A 19,923-nucleotide genomic window follows, 5' to 3' on the forward strand; every position below is an offset into this window, starting at 1 on the left:
GAATGAACCAACACCACTCACACACGCATAAACAAAACTCTCGATCCCGCTAATCCATAAACACGAATCGAATCACCGTCAGCATCACCCGGGCAATTGAACGCCGCCATCCCTGACCCACACGATACATGAGCTCCATCAAACTCATCTCTAATTCTACAAGGCAAAAAAGGGCGAGGAGAAAAACGAGGCGATCCATCAGCAAGAGACATTCCCGGAGATTAATATTTACACGCTAATCAGGTGGACGGGATAATTAGCACAGGTGGTTGGCTGCCCGGTTCACTCTTTACCTTTAATCAAGCGTTAGTAATGAGCTCCACCCTGCATCATCGTCTTCCCTCACGCCTCTCGCTCGTTTCACTTAATTATTAAAGACCCAATCGATTAAAAACAACGACGGGACACCACGCTCGGGAATTAACTGATTTATAAACGGCAAACGCAGCCTCGCATTATCGCCCGGCAAATACGAGGCCGGACCAGGTGGGGGAGGGAGAAAAAATGCTTGGGTGATCGTTAAATTCACTGATATATTAATTTTGCTCCTTCCCTCGCGGGCCTGTGTGACGCATAAACAGCAGCGACACTCACATTGTTATCAGATAAACGTAAGGAGACAAGCAGAATCAGACCGATAATTAATTTGGGGATCATTTTAATTTTGCATCACGTCCAACGAATGATCTGATTGTATCTCTGTTAGCCTTTTTTGGACTACGATTAGACATGAAAGAACGCCTCGCTGTCTCTCTCCCTCTCCCTCTCCTTCTCTCTCACTCAGGATCGCAGACGGGGAAAGAGAATAATCATGAGGAGGAGGAGGAGGAGGAGGAGGAAGAGATGATAGAGAAGAGGGGTGAAGGACACAACATAGAAAAGGGGAATAGAGAGAGGGAGACAAAAAGAAAAGAGAGGGAGAAGAGGAGGAAGAAGGGGATCCGATCGCTTTGGTATTTGATATTAATAGAAGGTTTGATCCCAGGAGAGGTCATTATCGTTACTTAAACCCTTCCCCCGGGCCATTAACTCCCGCGAGAGGCATCGACAGCGGCGGCGTCACTCCAGGGGCCGCGAGACACCGAAAACAAAAGATTCGTGAGAGAGATAAATGACCTCCCCTCCCCCCTTCCCTCCCCCCCTCGATCACCGCGCCTCATTAACCTGTGGAAGCATCGTCATTATCGCCTATTGGTTACCTCTTTTACCTGTATTTTTGTCTATATACATTCACCTGATTAATAAATATCCTACCTGCCCATTAACCTCCGCGTCGGCACGTTTCTCAGCTTAATTTATCTCTCGCCTCTACATTTACCTGATTAATAAATATACCTGTGATCTTACTTGCTGCTCTACCTGTCCTTTTTACCTGCACTTTTTACCCATTTTAAAATCATCATTAATTTTATGTGTGCCATCCATACTTTCATATATACCCGTCTAGCTTAATTAATAAATATGCGTGTGCTCTTAAATATTTCTTCATCATTTATTTACTTGCCTGAAACCAGTTATTTACCAGTTATTTATATGTTTCACTGGTCTGTTTTTTTTTTTTTTCGTATCTATCCCGTGTCGGCTACTTCACTCCTATTATGTGACTCGTTTCTTATCTAACTGCAATTTCCTCTCGTAATTACCCATTTATATTGACATGATTCGCTCGTTTACTTGCTATCTCGTTCGTCCCTGCATCGCCTGATTAATAAGCTTACGCCACTTATATTTATGTGGACAAGAATGCCTGTTTTTTTGTGTGTGTATGTGTTTTTTACAGCAAAGGAGACAGCTCAAGGGCACACACAAAAAAAAAACGATAATGAAAAAAAAAAGCCCGCTACTTGCTGCTCCTAAAAAGATTACTGAGTGGCCAAAAGAGAGGTCAATTTCGGGAGGAGAGGTGTCTGTGTTTATGTCCTAACCTTGATTATTAGTCCTTCATTTGTCTTTTTCCTTAATCTGTTTTACCTGTACCTGACTCATGTTATTAATGGATATCTATATTGATCGCGGCATCTCCCTACGCACCTGCTTTTATTTATCAAGCTCAACCAAGCACTAATTTAAGGTATCCATGTTTATGCGTCCAGGTAACCCGTGATCGTGTTGCCTGATTACTCCCCTCTCACCTGGCACATTATTTAAACCGTGGTTGCGTCACTCACCTATTTGACTTTATTGGCTACTGAGATCATAATACTTTCCAAACCTATTATCTCACATAGTTTATTTCTCGTGTGTCACCTGTATCGCCGGAATCTCAATTAATGAATCATCCTCATTTCTCTATCTTCTATTTCTCCTTTCTTTTTTTATTTCATCTTCTTTCTTTTCTTTCTTTTTTCTTTCCTTTTTCTTTTGTCCATCCTAATTCTACATTGTATTTTTCCTTTTCATCATCATACTGTTTTTTCTTCTTTTTCTCCTCCTCTTCTTACACCTCCTCCTCCTCCTCCTCCTCCTCCTCCTCCTCCACTATAAGATTAAGATTAGTAAACATACCCGTGTTATTGATTATTGCTTCTGGTAACTAACATGCGTATATTCTTCTATCTCCACCAATTAGTTAGTTAGCACACCTTTGTTCGGGCCTACAGGTGACCCTTGCACGAGTTAGTTGATTAATCCGTCCGTCCCGCTGCACATGACTCCAGCCGTGGCCGCATTAGTTACTTCATTACCCGCGCCGTTGTATTACGTTCACCCGCAGTTATTTACCGCCGCGGCTGACTTCGGGCGCTTGTCTCATTAGTTCATGTGCCACTCGTTGTCGCCGGTGATGTGAAGTGATTGTAAGTCAGAGAGAGATATGACACAGGTGGTCCCGGACAGGTGTGTGTGTGTGTGTGTGTGTGTGTGTGTGTGTGTGTGTGTGTGTGTGTAAGGGGGGGGATTTTGGGCCTTGTTTTCCTCTATGCATATTTTTTTTCCTTTAACGAGGATGCATTTCAGTTTTTCCTTATGTTGCATTGTACGTTATGTTGCTTTGTACCACGTTATGTAACACTGTATTACGCTAGCTTGCATCGAATAGCGTTGTAATGTTTTGTTTACTCTCAAAACAGCCACGGCGCAGTTTGCGAGCCACACATGGTTATAACAACACGCATTCCATTCCCTTTCGTGTCATATACTAAAACACACACACACACACACACACACACACACGCACACACAAAGACCGTCAAACAAAAGAACACAAACAAAGCCTACCCAAGTTGTCAGCACCACCACCAGCACCACACCCACTCCCACCACCGCCACCACCACCTCAACCACCACCAGGAAAAGAAGCAACAGGAGGAAGAGCAGCAGGACCGGGAGCACGAACAAGCGACCCGAGGCTGATAGATGAGCGAGCGGGCGCCTAACGAAGGGAATATACGAGAGAGATTAATTGCCTCGAAAAGTCTTCAGATCCCGCCTAGGCAAAAATAATTAATGGCGGAGATCAAAGGCGACATTTTTACATCCGTCGCGTGTGTCATAATCGAAGAGGAAGATCCGGCTAGGGACATTTTTTTTTTTCGTCTTTCTTATGTTTGGTGCCTAAGAGAGAAATGCCGCTGATAAACATGGGGGGGAGGGGGGAGAGAGAGAGAGAGAGAGAGAGAGAGAGAGAGAGAGAGAGAGAGAGAGAGATTGTTTCAACTCGTTCCAGGGAAAGACATGCACTGCTCAAATCAAGAAAAATATTATGAACCTTAATGAATAAAAATTACTCCAAAGAAATCATAACACTGGCAGACTTTAACACATAATTCATACATATTTAACCATGTATAAAACTATGACTCCCATATTATATTTCTTGTCTGTTAGAGAGTGAAAAAATACTCCTTAAAACACATAACAAATTCCATTCACTCTATCCGCTAAGTTATATATTGAAGAATCTACCAAGGACGGCTAATAACAAAAATGAAAGTAAAGGCTCAGTTAAGTCATTTGTTCCAGAAAATAACGCAAAAAAATTAATTGGTTGAGCAAAGATTAACTTGTCTTGTGATGACTTTATGCGGCCTAGGGCAACCAAGAGCCTACCTGCCTATTCCAGGTGCTCTCTCTCTCTCTCTCTCTCTCTCTCTCTCTCTCTCTCTCTCTCTCTCTCTCTCTCTCTCTCTCTCTCTCTCTCTCTCTCTCTCTCTCTCTTAATTAATGAACCATTCTCATTTCTCTATCTTCTATTTCTTCTTTATCTTTCCTTTTTTTCTTTTGTTCATCATAATTCTACATTGTATTTTTCCTTTTCATCATCATTCTATTTTTTCTTTTTTTCTCCTCTTCCTCCACCCGTCCTCCTCCTCCTCCTCGAAAATGATCAACTCCTTTAATTAAGAACTGACCGTTACTTTGCTGCGTCAAGAATAAACTGAGAGTATACCCCCATGAATAAAAAAAAGTGCTGTAATCTGTTCCACAAGTCACCCAATTTATTAACTCACTAAAGCAGGCAGCCTTGTAATGAGCTAACAGGTTTTCTGCAGCCCCCTCTTTCATGTTTTCACGTTTCCATGCATCCTCCTCCTTCTCTCCTTACTCTTCCTCTTCCTCTCCCGCTCCACTCCTGTACACAAGCTTATGACCCAGGCTCAAAGATTATAGGGCAAACGTGTGTGTGTGTGTGTGTGTGTGTGTGTGTGTGTGTGTGTGTGTGTGTGTGTGTGTGTGTGTGTGTGTGTGTGTGTGTTCAAGGTCAGGCGGACACGTTTTCATCATCACCACGATAAGAGTAATTTATTTTTTTCCAACGCCGCGTTTTCACATATATTGACAGCGATCCCCATCATCCTGCCGCCCTTTAAAATATGGAGTGTTTTATTACTTCCGTTTCAGTTCCATTATCTTTCAGTCACTATTTTGATTTGATTCTCTCTCTCTCTCTCTCTCTCTCTCTCTCTCTCTCTCTCTCTCTCTCTCTCTCTCTCTCTCTCTCTCTCTCTCTCTCTCTCTCTCTCTCTCTCTCTCTCTCTCTCTCTCTCTCTCTCTCTCTCTCTCTCTTCCATTTTTTCTCTTTCTTTCCACTTCACGTTTCTCTTACTTCACCTAACTCCCTTTCTATCTCTTTTTCTTCCTCTCTTTCTTTACTCTCTACTCCATTCTTTACCTTAACTTCTTCGCTTCTCCTCCCCCCTGCCCCCCCACCCCACCACCACCACCACCAAGCCTTACACCAACAACAAACTTATGAGATTCCTACATCAACTTAATGCATCCGTTCCGCCCTAGTGCCGCGTTCAATTATTTAACACATCGCAGTCCCCCCTTGGCCGTCTGATGCCCCGGTGTACCTGTCAATCCGTCCTTTTTACGGCACCTGAGTTTGCGTTACCTATAGAGATCCATTACACGCGGCCCACCTGTGTTTGGTGATCCTATCGGGGTGATCCTTCTGTTCCCAGGCGCCCAATCTTTACCTCGCACCTGTTACCTGACGATTGGGACGCTTCAATACCTCACCTGTCCGCGGGATTGTCTACCTGCACCCACTTGTCTCACGCTGGAGTTTGTGTCGTGTTGATGTGTCACCCTGAGCGCTCCATCCCATTCACCAGACAGGAGGAGGAGGAGGAGGAGGAAGAGAAGGAGGAGGAGGAGAGGGAGAGGAAGGAGAATGTGTGGCCTCTTAGTGGGTCAGTTGCAGATTCTTACGCTCCCTCTTTCTCTCCTTCTCGTCCTTCTCGTCCTCCTCCTCCTCCTCCTCCTTCAAATCTTTACCTCCGCCGTTCTTTTCATCTTATTCTTCATTCTCTTTCTTTTTCCTATTCAACCAACCGTTCTCTTATTTCTTCCTTTTTTTCCACTTCATCCTCTTGTTATCCTCTTCAGATCCTCCTCCTCCTCCTCCTCGCCATCGTTCACGCCCTCTCGCCGCACTGATCTCGGGCTCTTTCTCTTTCCCCCTGACTAATTCGCCCTTACCCCTTCGCCATCACTCCCTGACCTCCGCCCCTGACACCTCGCCCCCCTCACCTCTGCCTCCAACCCCCTAAATCTTTACCCTTTCTGAACTGAATTCTTGACCTTCACCTCTCTCTCTCTCTCTCTCTCTCTCTCTCTCTCTCTCTCTCTCTCTCTCTCTCTCTCTCTCTCTCTCTCTCTCTCTCTCTCTCTCTCTCTCTCTCTCTCTCTCTCTCTCTCTCTCTCTCTCTCTTACATGTAGGCTTGTAGTATTGCTTAATCAAGGTGTGTGTCTGTGTGTGTGTGTGTGTGTGTGTGTGTGTGTGTGTGTGTGTGAATAAGGGAAGCAAAAAAAACATTAAGTAGAGAAAAAGCGACACATGATTAAGCCTTTGTTGTGTGTGCGTGTGTTTGCATATCGTTGGGTCCTTTTTTCTTCCCCTTCTTCCGTTTCACAAAGGCATCAAACTCTCCGCTGCGTCTCTGCCTGTCCGTCTTTTTCACGAGGACTCATTCTTCCCTTTTTCTCCCTCTGTTTGTCTTCAATTAAATGGTGCGTTTGTCCATCCGTGTGCTTAGTTGGATCTCTTTATGCGTTTTTGTCTTTGCCGAGCGACCACCAATGTCCGCGGGGAGAAAGACGAGGCGAGGTCAGACCATTCATTCCCTAGAAGGAGTTTTCCGCCTTTTTATTGACGGAGCGCCGGAAGGTTGAAAAATGAGGCCGTGTCGGTTTGCTCCTCTGCCACTCCCACACCTGAGTACACCTGTGCTTTAATTAGGGCCTGCTGAGACGGCAAAATCGGTGTTTATTCATTCCTGAGGTGACTTTTATCTTCGTCAATGGAATACAAAACGAATATAAAATCAGGCCAAGTCAGTTTGCTCACGGTTTTATATATACACGAACATAATTTTTTTTTTCTCATATAGGCGTTGCGAGACATTTCAAGACGATACAAAGCTTTATTCGTTACTTATTATATATTTTCTTTATATTTTTCAACGTATGCGTGCGTTCAGGAATCTATATATCATGAGTGCTTCCTCCAACACGCACCTGCAAGCACCTGTATTCTCTTAATTGGACGTTCCCGGGGCAGCCAAATGAGCCATATTTCACTGCCCTGATTGTGCGTCCATCTGTATGTACACCTGGACCCGCTTATCTGTGTGTGTGTGTGTGTGTGTGTGTGTGTGTGTGTGTGTGTGCAACTTTATTACGGTGGTTGCCGCGTCACAGCACCTCAGACGTACGCTATCGAGGCAGTCATCTTCGTGTGTGTGTGTGTGTGTGTGTGTGCAATACTAACAACAGAAACAGAGGAATAGGTAGTAACAGTAGTAGTAGTAGTAGTAGTAGTAGTAGTTGAATAAGGGGATGCTAAATTGCGAGCTCAGTCTTCCAAGTACGGTCCAATGGTCTCTATGGTCTACGTAGTCTCGGTAAAGCAGTCTGGCCACGGCTTTCAACACAACGGCAAGCAAAAGGATCATCCTCTCCTGCCTCTCCCTCTCATCCTGTCTGCCTCAAAACCTCTCCCTCTTCACTCAATCCCCATGACCGCCACAACCACCACCAGCACCACCATCACGTCCCTCGCTCAACCTCGTCTCAATCCACCACCACCACCACCACTACCGCCGCCGACTCAACCACCCCACACATCACACGCACACACACACCATGCCTTTATGCTTACCCAAGATTCATTTGACGTACAGCCCCATTGTGGCCGAGGCTTGTTTACCAACACTGGGGACGAGGCAACCAGCGGAGGGGCGGTACTACGTGATACCACTACCGTATGTGTGGGGACCCGCCTTCATGGGGGACTCAGGCGGTGGTTAGGGGGAGCTTAAGGGTCCAGGAATATACTTATCCCGTCCCCATCCCTCCCCGTCCCCCACGATCGTCAGTTCCCTCATTAAACCCCGTGGAAGTAGGGAGCCGTGTGACCCCCAGCAAGCAGTCGGGTGTAAGGATGGCCATTAAAGATGCAAAAGTCAGTCCTAAAGATGGTATCAAGTCTTGGTCTCTTCAGCGATAGTGTCTGTCTGAGAGTGAGTTTTCATTTCTCCCTCTCTTACTCTCCCTCTCTCTCTCTCTCTCTCTCTCTCTCTCTCTCTCTCTCTCTCTCTCTCTCTCTCTCTCTCTCTCTTGCCTCATCTCAAGAGCAGATGCTCCTGTGGGTTGGGTCCTCAGGAAACAAAAAACTGAACTCGATTCTCCGAAAGTGAAAAAAATGGAAAAAGAAGAGGAAGAGAAAAAATGGATCCTGTGTGTGTGTGTGTGTGTGTGTGTGTGTGTGTGTGTGCGAGTCAAGGTGAGGAGGAAGGGTTGCAGGTGGAGAGGAAGACAAAGGAAGAAATGACCATCAGATGTCCTCTTTCCTCCCTCTCACACTCACTCACCCTTCCTCACAGCCTCCCTCTCACACCCTACCCTTCGTCACACACCCCTTCAACTCCTCTCCATAATATCAGTCCCATCCTAACACCATTTATCACTCTGTACTCCCAATATTTTTTTCAGCAATTACTTCCTCCCTTTTTTAATGTATTTTACCCTACACACCATCCTCATATATCACATCCCCCTTCCTCTTTCCCCTTTACTCTGCACCTACGTAACATATATTCCTCTCACATGCCTGTATATTAATTCACAGATCCCTTCACACCCTTTCCCTAAGAACTATCAATCACATACACACACACACACACACACACACACACACACACACACACACACACACACACACACACACATACACACACACACCTGCTCCCTCCTTATCCTTCTCTACCCACACTTTACCCCCTCCACCCTATCTACACCTCCCATCAACACGTACACCCGTCCCCACCCACATACTGTACACACACACACACACACACACACACACACACACACACACACACACACGCACCCCACCTTCTCCTATCTACAATAACACGGCTGGGACACCACAACAGCCACTTCTGACTCCCCGGCGGACCTTGCTGCGGGAGAGCAAGATACAATCACAAGCAAAATTACCTTCCCTTTACGGCCCATCGCGGGAAGATGCACCACTGAACGTCACCCTCGCCTGCACCCCGACGCTTTACTACCACGAGCATTGTGCCCAGGGACCAGGGGGAGAAAGACCACCTACTGCAGCTTCAAGTGACCCTCGACTCCTATGCAGAGAGATGTTCCTGAATACAAGCTCGCCGCGGCCCCGGACTCCCCTAGACTGTGATATATTTATGTGTTCATGTATACAAGTTTCCCCTCCTTTGTTTAGGTTAATGTTATAAGGGTCAGGTGAGGCGGTGTGTGTGTGTGTGTGTGTGTGTGTGTGTGCGTGTGAGTTGTTACTAATGGGTTCGCTTCTCTGTAAGTTTAGCGCTAACAGTCTGAAGTATTTCTAGACTAACTGGTTTATGCTAAGAGGGAGAAAGCGTGTAGTTTGAGATATTCATTTGTGTATTTCTCTCTTTCGGTCCAAACCAAGAGTACAGTACACTAGGAATGATCACAGTGGGTTTCTTTGTTTACGTTTTCCTTTCTCTAAGTCGAGGTTTCAACACGTGATACTTTTCAGCACCTAAATGAGTTATAAAAGGAATAAAACGTCGACTTCATATCTCTATCTCCTTTTTCTACTCCTTTCTCCTCTTCTTCTTCATCTTCTTTTCCCACTTATCTCCTCCTCCTCCTCCTCCTCCTCCTCCTCCTCCTCCTCCTCCTCCTCCTCCTCCACCTCCTCCTCCTCTTTTTTCCACCCCGCATCCTCAATCCACCACCGTGCACGCCCACCCCCCGTCACGTCTGGCTGCCCCCCGCCGCCCCACGCCCTCCCACGCCCTCGCACGCCCTCCGCCCCGGTGCTCCAGTTGTCTGAAGTGCTGGGCGGGGTGAAGGGGTGAAGGGGTGACAGGGTGGGGCTCCCTTCCCGAGTAACCATTCCACCTACTCAGCTCTCCTCGCCCTCTCCTCTCCTCTCTCTCTTATCTTCCTCCTTCCTCTTCACCTTTTCTTCCACCTCCTTCTGTTCTTCTTACGCAGCATCCATTTTTCTTTTTCTTCTTCCTCTTCTTCTTCTTCTTCTTCTTCTTCTTCTTCTTCTTCTTTTTCTTTTTCTTCTTCTTCTTCTTCTTCTATCTTATTATACTCTTCCCACACATTACTACTCTACACTTCCTCCTTACTTCCTTCTTTCTTCTCCCACGTTTTGTCTCTTCTTCATTCGACGCGAACCTCCTCCTCTTCTTCCTCCTCCTCCTCCTCCTCCTCTATACAACTCAATACCACATCTTCAGAACAAACGACAACACTAAGTCTCTCCACTCCTCCCTCGCAACACACACACACACACACACACACACACACACACACACACACACACACACCCGCGTCCTGTGTCCGGGAGGGAATGGGTGGCTTGATTTATAATGGAAAAACAACAAACCTGACCCACGTCTTATTCTGTGGCGAGTAATTTATGGCCGAGAGCTGCGTGGGTTTCGTTTACCTTCCCCCAGCCCGTAATGAAGGCACAATGGAGGAAAATGAGAGATTATGAGAGATGCCTGCGACTCATCTTCGGGAGGGTGTGGGCGCCAAGGTATGAAGAGTGTTTTCCTTTTCTGTAATCATTGTGGGTGTGTTTTCTTTCTCTCTCTCTCTTTCTCTCTGTTATGTATTGTTTTGTTCATTTGTGCGTGTGTCTGTGTCTGTGTGTGTGTGGGGGTGGGGGTGGGGGGCTGGTTTAGATTTTTTTTTGGAAGAGTATATCCTAAAGTCCTGATTTTCTTAAGTGTATGAACTCGTGTGAAGCGCAATGTGATATTAAGTTTTGTGAGTTAAGTGTGAAATTGAAACTAATCTTCATATCTACTACTTAAGGGAACTATACACACCTGTACAATATTACAAAGAAAATACGCCTCGTTTCTTGTTATTAGTTGATGTTTGTCAGTACGTATCGTGTCTTCCGCAGTGAGTCTAAACAAACGCAACTGAAAAACGGGTGATATCAAACGAAACCACGAACCGACTTGATTTATCTCGGAATTTCACGGTCTATCAGTCTATCCTCCGTCTATCTCGTGGGTGAACGCGTCGTGAGTTCTGAGAGTCCATCGGAGAGCCGGCCATCATCTATCGCCATCCATCAGCGTCGGGACAGGTGCGCCAGGTAGGGGGCGAGCGGGAGCCACCTTCATCGGAGAGTCAGGGAGTGTCAGGTGAGATACGGCGAGACAGGTGATCGCCTCCTGCCCTCCTTCCCTCGCTTACCTTCCCTCCCTTCCTTTCTTTCTTGTACCTGCTTCTTACATGCCTGGTTGCCTCACTAGCTCACTCCTCACTATCGTTTTCCTTCTTATAGTTTTTGCTAGTCTTATTTCTTCTTCCTTTCCTTTCCCTCGCTTCTTGTAACCTATCTGTCTCAATGTCTCACTCCTCACTATCGTTTTCTTTCTTATAGTTTTATGCTAGCCTTATTTCATCTTCCTTTTCTTTCCCTCGCTTCTTGTAACCTATCTGTCTCAATGTCTCACTCCTCACTATCGTTTTCTTTCTTATAGTTTTATGCTAGCCTTATTTCATCTTCCTTTTCTTTCCCTCGCTTCTTGTAACCTAACTGTCTCAATGTCTCACTCCTCACTATCGTTTTCTTTCTTCCTCACTGCATTACGTTATCATCTGTCTTTCTTCCTTATATATCTTCCTTTCTTTCTCTATATCTCACCTTATTTACCCTTTCGCCTTCATTACAGTTATTCCTTCGTTCCATTCTTCCTTCCTTTCATAATTCAGTTCTTAGTTTTGTTTCCCATTCCTTTCTGCTTTCTTCACCTCCCTCACGACGCCTACCTCGCAGTTCCTCCTTCTTGGCTCACTGACTTTTTCCTACACAACTCTATTCCTTTCTCTTCTCCCCCTTATCATTTGTTCCTTTTCCTGACTTTCCTCATTTTCCCTCATATAATTGCTTGTCCTATCTTCCTCCATCCCTCCTATCAACCTCCCTTCCTTCCTTCTTTTTTTTTTCTGCTTACCTTCCTCCCTTTCCCTATCGTCTCCTTCATCCCCTTCCCCTCACCCTCAGCGCCGGTAGAAGGGGTCGGTTTGCCTCCCTTCGGATATTTAACTTGCAGATCCCCGCCACGTGATGGGGACATGAATCAGGCGTCAGCGGGCCCCGGGTGATGAAGCAGCGGCTAGACACGCTCGTGAGCCGCGGCCACGGGGCGTCATCGGCTCCGCCCACCTTACAAATTCATTAGCCATCGGAAACTTGAGGAACAGTCCGCCTCGGGTTTATGAAGGGAGGCATTTGTTTATCGGCGAAGCTTGCCTCTCACGCCGCGCCGGGGCATTACTCTTGGTTACAGGTGAGCCCCGGCCAGGCAAGTGTGTGCTTACTGGACCACTTCCTTTGGTTTTGCTTTGTTCCGTTTGTTTTGATCTGTCCCTTCACTCCTGGAGGCGGGTGGGCCACGCGAGGGCTGGTGAGCCGCCCCGGCCAGGCGTGTGTGCTGAACTGATTCCTTGTTTTTGTTTTGATGCTATTTCGGTTCGTTAGCAAGTTTATTTCCTGATCATTACTTCAAAGTTTTCAAAATGTTAAACTAAAACGCCCGCAAAGCCTCGTTCCAACAGAGTGACACACAGGTGGGGGCCCAAAATTATCAAATTTTGTTCCCAAAGTATCCTGATATTCCATCCTTTTGCTGTCGTGTTTTATTCTCCTTGCTTTGAGCAGTCTCTGAATCGTTGTTTACGTTTGTTTTTTTCTTACAACAGTTAGAGTTACTTTTATCCAAATATAAAAGTTATGTGTAAGATTTATGCTAAAAAGCCCTTCTTGTTTGTTAGAAACGAGGCCTTATCTTCTTAATCTTTCCTATCTTGATGGAATAAATTTCATTAAAGTTGTTTTACTAGGCACGTTCACTGTTTACTATGCATATGATAAACCATTCTCATTCCAGAAACTGTCAGATTTTTTAATGATGTGAGGTAACGCCCTGGAAAGCGCCGGCAGGTGTGCGGAGCAGGTGTGTGGAGCGGGTGTGTGAACAAGTGAGTGAAACAGGTGGACGGCAACCCACAGATGATGTAAAATAAGTGTGTTGACAGACTGTGCACCGACACGCAATAGACAAGAAACACAGGTGTGCTACCAGGACAACAGGTGCGAGGGTCTCTCTCTCTCTCTCTCTCTCTCTCTCTCTCTCTCTCTCTCTCTCTACACACACACACACACACACACAAACACACGTGCTCCACTTATTGCAATATAATGCCGGGAACACGTCCACCCGACTTGACTAATGTCCGAACACTTTGCACCGCAGCGAAACGAGAGCAAAGAGAGGGAAAAAAAGGATAGCCATCCGACACTTGCACATTATCCTCCTCCTCAGGTAACTTTAACGTAAAATAAATACGAGGATGGAGGAAAAAAAGAACCCGGAACATGATTTAAGTTTTCGCTTGAGATATTTAGAAGGGAGGTAATTTTAGACGCCTCGCATCATTAAAACATTTTAGAGCATCCTTTCCCCCCGCGCGAAGAGTTAGCAAAGCGACGCGTCTCAACACTCCACGTCATCAGCATAAACTATTCCACTGTACAAACCCGAAGTTAATGAATTTTCACTCACCCGTCGCTTTAAAAAACACACGAGAAAGTAAACACGCAATATTTTATCTTCTTTACCCATGAAGATTAACGAATATTCAACACTAAACAAACACCCTTCAGCACCTCTCTCTCAGGTGTGGGTGTGCCGGCGGGGCCTTACCTGTCCTCACCTTCGCGGCCCTCACCTGAGCTTCACCTTGCCTGCTCATCCGGACCTCAGGGGATGGAGAGCGGCCCAGAAACGGAAGGGAACGGAACAGGACGCCCAATCCCACGTGCGGTGTTTGCTGGTGCCTCCCACACCCTGCCACCCTGTCCTTCACCCTCACGCCCCCCCCCAAGGACCCGTTCTCATCCCGGATAGACGCCCCCACACCACCTCTTCTGCCCCCCACCCTTCACCTCTCTCTCTTTCCCCCTCTGTATCATCACTGCTCTGAATGCTCGTGTACCCTCCCTCACTCCCTGATTAAGCCTTCTCAAACAGCCCATTCCCCCGGCCAAAGCGCCCTCTCATACCTTCACTCCTCCTGATTAAACACTTCTGATAACCCACACAGCGCCGGACCCTTTCACAGCCTCACAATACCACGGAAAAAGCATCACATCCTTAGCCCCGTAAATACACCCACACACATACCCTCACTAGCGCACCATTGCCTTGTACCCCGACAAAAGCACGGCAGACCCCGAGTTCGCACCCCCAAAGCCCCTATTAAGGCCCTAGCGGAGGTCTGATTCATAAAGGGCCGTAGCAGCTTCGTGGCGGCCGGCGTGATGCAGGAAGAAAGAGCCTCGGATGGGGTGCAATCGTCTCGTTCCCTCGCTATTGATATGCTGACGATACTCCCTTTATTACGCTGATTCGAGGGTGATAAAGGAGCCCTGCCGACCTTAGGGAAGAGGAGGAGGAGGAGGAGGAGGAGGGGACCGTGAGAGATGGTGGATAGCGTGGGTAAAGAGGAAGGGAAATGCAGAGGTAGTTTCTTGTTTTCCTTTTTTCTTTGATGTTTAGTTTCCTCTCTCATCTCTGTTGTTCCTCTCGTCACTCCTGCTTTTCTCATCTCTCTCTCTCTCTCTTTCTCTCTATTCCCTTTCATTCTTCTCTTATTCATCTCATTTTCAAATTCTCTTTCCGTTTTTTTTTTTCCCTTTCCGCATTTTTTCTCATTCTTCTTCCAAAATCATTCTTCTCCACCCTGTTCCTCTCGTCTCTCTCTAATCTCCCTCATCCCTCTCTCGCCTCTCCTTCTTTATCTCATCCCTCTCACGTTTCTCATTCGTCTCCTCGCTCATCTTTTACCTCCCAAATCCTTCCCTTTGTCCCTTTTCCTCTTGTCTCCCTCATCTCTCGTGTCCCTCTATCTCTTATATTCTTATTTCCTCTCTCGTTCTTCTCTCTCCCTATCTCTCCGCTCTTTCGTCCCTCCATCATCTTCCCTCCTCCTCTCCTCCTTTTTCTCCCTGAGCCCCACCGCGTCGCCCTTTGTTGGTGGTGATAAGAGCAGGTCACGGTGGGAAATATGGACAGTGGGCGGGCGGGCGTGTCTCAGGGGGCGTGTGTCGACCGCGAGGTGTTGGAACAAAGGGCGTCGGGCGAGGTGTGGCGGTGGGACCCGAGCGTTTTTTACCCATGTCGTGCTCAGTGCAATAAAGAAAAAGGATACAGCATAAAGGAAGGCAGGAGCGACATGCTGAATGGAGAATGAGGCGCCTCGAGGTACTAGAGGTCAATATTATAAGACACTTTGGATTCTCACATCAGCTATTTCTAAAGGTCAAAGAGGGGGTCAGTCGGGTTCTAATGAGTGTTTTTTTAGGTTCACGGCACAGAGGAGAGGTCAAACTACCATCAGGGTCATAAGACTACTACTGGAAATGCCCACAACTCCTATGAAAGCCTTGTCAAATATGTGTTCTTGGGCGGCCAAATGTTTTATAATTCGAACCGCTTTATACCCCCATCCCGTCCTCGTCCTCGTCCTCGTCCTCGCCCTTGACGTGGACGACTGATGATGTAAGTGGACGTGTTGAGCTCGATTGTCTTCTTCACAGTGAAACGACCTCCCACAACGACCATCCTCCTTCAGTCCTCCAACACGACCTCCTCCCCTTCCACTCCCTTTGCTTCCACCCTCCATCTATGACCCTCTACTCCTACTCAAAGGTCTTCCACTCCCTTCATGTTCCACCTTCCACCACGACCATCCTCCTTCAGTTCTCAACAGTAACCTTCCCCACCTCCACTCCCTTGCTTCCACTCTCCACCTATGACCCTCTACTCCTACTCAAAGGTCTTCCACTTCCCTCATCTTCCACCTCCCACAACGACCATTCTCCTTCAGTCCTCCACAGTAACCTTCTCCACCTCCACTCCCTTGCTTCCACCCTCCACCCATGACCCTCTACTCCTACTCAAAGGTCTTCCACTCCCCTCATGTTCCACTTTCCACCACGACCAACCACTAGTATTCCACATCAAAGCCCTCCTCCACTCACATGCAATACACTACTCCACCTTCCATTCTCCACTCTCTACCACAATTTTCCACCCTCTCTACACCCTCCACCCCAGCTCCACCTCCACCATACACCCTCCTCATCCCCACCCATCCACACCGACTCACACTCCACGCCACGCACCCTTTCCACCTTCCACCCCTCGCCCCCTCCACTCACATGGCCACCCACGTTTCCCGAGAAGGATGATGTCACGGCTAACCTGCCACGCCCGCACATCACCGCCCACGCCCCCTCCTCCCCGCCCCGACCCGCCCTCCCTCCCCCTCCCGCCCACACTCATGACAGTCTGGCCGTCACGAACAGGTTTTTGTATTGTTGTTGTGAAGGTTATGGTTTATTTTGGCTCTTGACTTCCTGTTGGGTTCATGTTCTTGCCCTTGTGTTGTCAGGGTGCTGTTACTACTATGTTATTACTGCAGTTTTCTTAGTTGACTTTTAAAATTAGTAGTAGGGTCATTTTTGCCAACATTATTATCCTTGTAGTAGTAGTAGTAGTAGAAAAAAGTATGTAACTGTATTTCACAAGAGCACTTCATCACTGTCATATTGTTTACTGTTTTCATTCTCTATCGTGTGCGTGTGCGTGTGCGTGTGCGTGTGTGTGTGTGTGCGTGTGTGTGTGTGTGTGTGTGTGTGGCGGGCTGTCTGGTCGGCCACTCGTCAGACTCACGCCTCACGCTACCCAGGCATCACTCAGACTCCCCCCTCCCCCCTCTCACCCTCTCTCTCTCTCTCTCTCTCTCTCTCTCTCTCTCTCTCTCTCTCTCTCTCTCTCTCTCTCACATCCTTTTCTTTAACATCTTTCCTCCATTTTATCCTTTCTAATCCTATTTTTTTCATGTTTCTTTACTAGACTTTTTTTTTGTTCTCTTCATTATTTTTTTCCTGCTTTCTCGTCCCTAAAATCATCTTTCTACCCTCGATCCACGCACACGAACTAATTAATTTCCTCTCTGCTTCCTTATTTTCTTCCTTTTCTCTCCTTCCTTTCTTTTTTTTTATTTAATACTGCCTTCCTTCCTTTCTTCCTTCATTCATTCATTCATTGCTTTCTTTTTTTTCTTTCTTTCTTTCTTTCTTTCTTTCTTTCTTTTTTCCTTCCTTATTCCCTACCTTCCTTCATTCCTCTTCTCTTTCTTTTCCTTCCTTCATTCATTCTTTCTATATTACACCTCTTTCTTAATAAACTCAACTCATTCATTCATTCATTCATTCATATAGCCATCATACAACATCCTCCTCCAGTTACCTCCACTCACCCAGCCTCATCCCTGAATAACCTTTCCCACGTATCAATCCTCATCTCAAAACCGGAACCACTCTCTCCCTTCCCTTCCCTTCCCGGTCCCTTCCCCTTCCCCCTCCGTCCCTCAGTCTTCTCCTCCTCACCGCCTTTCAACACTAAACTTATCTTACTCTCATAAACACGTCCACTTCAACACCCACGCCACACCTACCTACACACAATAAACAAAAGAGGTGCTGAACAAGACAACACACACAACACATACCTTCCTCCTCCTCCTCCTCCTCCTCGTCGATATGAAGGACCTGACACACTAAGCAAAAGAAAAACACATCAACGCGGTCATCTAAATGTTAATGGGCGGTCGTGACTCACTTTTTGGGGGCACATAAGACCACTTTTTGCCCTCCCCGATGAGGCCGGTGAGTTAGACCAAATAAATGTTAAGGAAATAGCTTGGAAATGCCCACTCCACCCTCTGCGCCTTCATACTACCTCTGCCCTTTCTCTCTCATTCATCTCCTTTATAAACACCTCAAAAACTTACTCGCGGGTGATTTTTCTTTATTTTTTTTTACAAGTTGCAAAGAAGAGGTAAGGAAACAGGGTGATGAATTATAGTGTTGTTTCTCCTCTCGTCAGTGCTAAAAGTGTATGCAAATGTGTCGTGTGCGTAGACGAGACGTGAAAAACAACGCGAGATGAGGAAAACAGACCCGTAAAACAAGACAAACAAATGTGAAGGGATAGTAAACCAGTGCGGCTGCGAGTGAAGTAAAACACGTAAAAGGAAGGAAAATATAACAAGTAAATAATCAGAAAATAAATTAGGTAGAATAGAAAAAAAAGAAGAAAAATATGAAAACAAGTAAAGAATCAGAAAAATAAATGAGGTAGAATAGAAAAAAAGAAGGAAAATATAAAAACAAGTAAAGAATCAGAAAAATAAATGAGGTAGAATAGAAAAAAAGAAGGAAAATATAAAAACAAGTAAAGAATCAGAAAAATAAATGAGGTAGAATAGAAAAAAAGAAGGAAAATATGAAAACAAGTAAATAATCAGAAAATAAATGAAGCAGAATAGAAAAAAAAGAAGGAAAATATGAAAACATGTATAGAATCAGAAATTAAATTAGATAAAACAAAAAAAAGAAGGAAAACAAGTAAAGAATCAGAAGATAAATTAGATAAAATAAAAAAAGAAGGAAAACAAGTAAAGAATCAGAAAATATATGAGGTAGAAAAGAAAAATAACTCAGAATAAAAAAGTTAAAGACGTATGAACCACTTTTAAGGTCCGATAAACAGGATCTGAACCTCTCCTCTACACCACAAAAAACAATTCCTTACCTTTAGTTTCTCGGCGAGCTCGTCGGTCGTGGTCGAATCCGGCGACGCATCGTCCTCGGGTCCTTCTCCCGGTCTGTGGAGGGAAGGAAAGCACGTGGTTAGTGATGACGCAATGGCAGGACAGGTGATCACGGTGACGCACAGGTGACGGCAGGTCGTGACTCATATTCTGGGCACATACAACCAGTTTTTACCCTTCTCTGGTGAGGTCAGTGAGTTAGGTCCGATAAACATTTCGGAAATAACCTGAAAATGCCCACCCCACCCAATCCACCTCCCTTCCTTTTATCTTGCTCTTATCCTCCTATTTCACCACCAACACGAAGTCACGGAAAAGCAAACCTGTTGTGTTATAATGTTTTAATGACGTCATACTTTGGGGTTAAGATATGATGTTGTTACCGCATTAACACAGGCAAGAGTGATTTTTTAACTACATTTTTTTTAATGATCAGGTTAAGCGAATCGACGCTTACGTGGATATTATGCTATCAAAGAGGAGTCATTTTCATTCATTCATTCAAACAGCACAGTCATGGAGGGGTCGACTGCTACGCGAGATCGACATAACACAAATATAATACGGTACTTTGTTTTAAAATTCATGACTAGAAACAAATACAAACTCAGAAACAGGAAATATAACGCGAACAAAGGAAGCAAAGTAGCTACATCAAAGAATAAAACAGGCTTTCAAAACGCACATAGTATTCGGCTTTTAACTGAAGAAACTAAAGAGGAAAATTATTGGGTGAAAATAAGTAAAAAAAAAAGTGAAAAATATGAAACAGGACGTCTAATTTGGCGCTATACTTGACTTTAATCAACGACACTTTGTTAAAATTTGCTCAGTACCTCATAAGCGTAAACAATGGTCCGAGGAGTAATATAATATAAAAAAAACCTCCAAGCACAAAAAATACCAATACTGTCCATTTCTCACGCAGCTGTTTACCTTCCGCCCCTCCGTCAGCAGAACAAACAGCAACACCGTGAAGTAATAACAATAACAGCGGCAATAATACAAAACAAACCCTCGCGCCTCCCTTATCCCGCCACACACGCCGCGCCGCTGCGTCATTTCCTTTCCTTGGAAGGGAGACTCGTGGAAATCTTGGGCAGCCAGCAGGGTTTCTTCTTCTTTGATGTCTTTCTATCCCACGCCTCCACGGCCTCTCCTGCACCCCTCTCCTCATTCCCAGACCTCCTGCCTCTCTCTCACACACAAGTCCCCACACAGCATGTTGCTCTCCA

General features: G+C 45.8%; 1 long non-coding RNA gene across 1 annotated transcript in view; it reads right to left on the reverse strand.

Annotated features, from left to right (window-relative positions):
• Positions 1 to 18,669: 18,669 nt before the first annotated feature.
• Positions 18,670 to 19,923, reverse strand: part of LOC126994632 (uncharacterized) — a 177,907-nt gene continuing 176,653 nt past the window's right edge. Inside the window, exon 3 of the long non-coding RNA XR_007749364.1 lies at positions 18,670 to 18,742. This is a non-coding gene — a long non-coding RNA (uncharacterized LOC126994632). The remainder of the gene's footprint in view (positions 18,743 to 19,923) is intronic.

Source organism: Eriocheir sinensis, chromosome 7 (assembly GCF_024679095.1).
Source record: "Eriocheir sinensis breed Jianghai 21 chromosome 7, ASM2467909v1, whole genome shotgun sequence".
NCBI classification, from domain to species: domain Eukaryota; kingdom Metazoa; phylum Arthropoda; class Malacostraca; order Decapoda; family Varunidae; genus Eriocheir; species Eriocheir sinensis.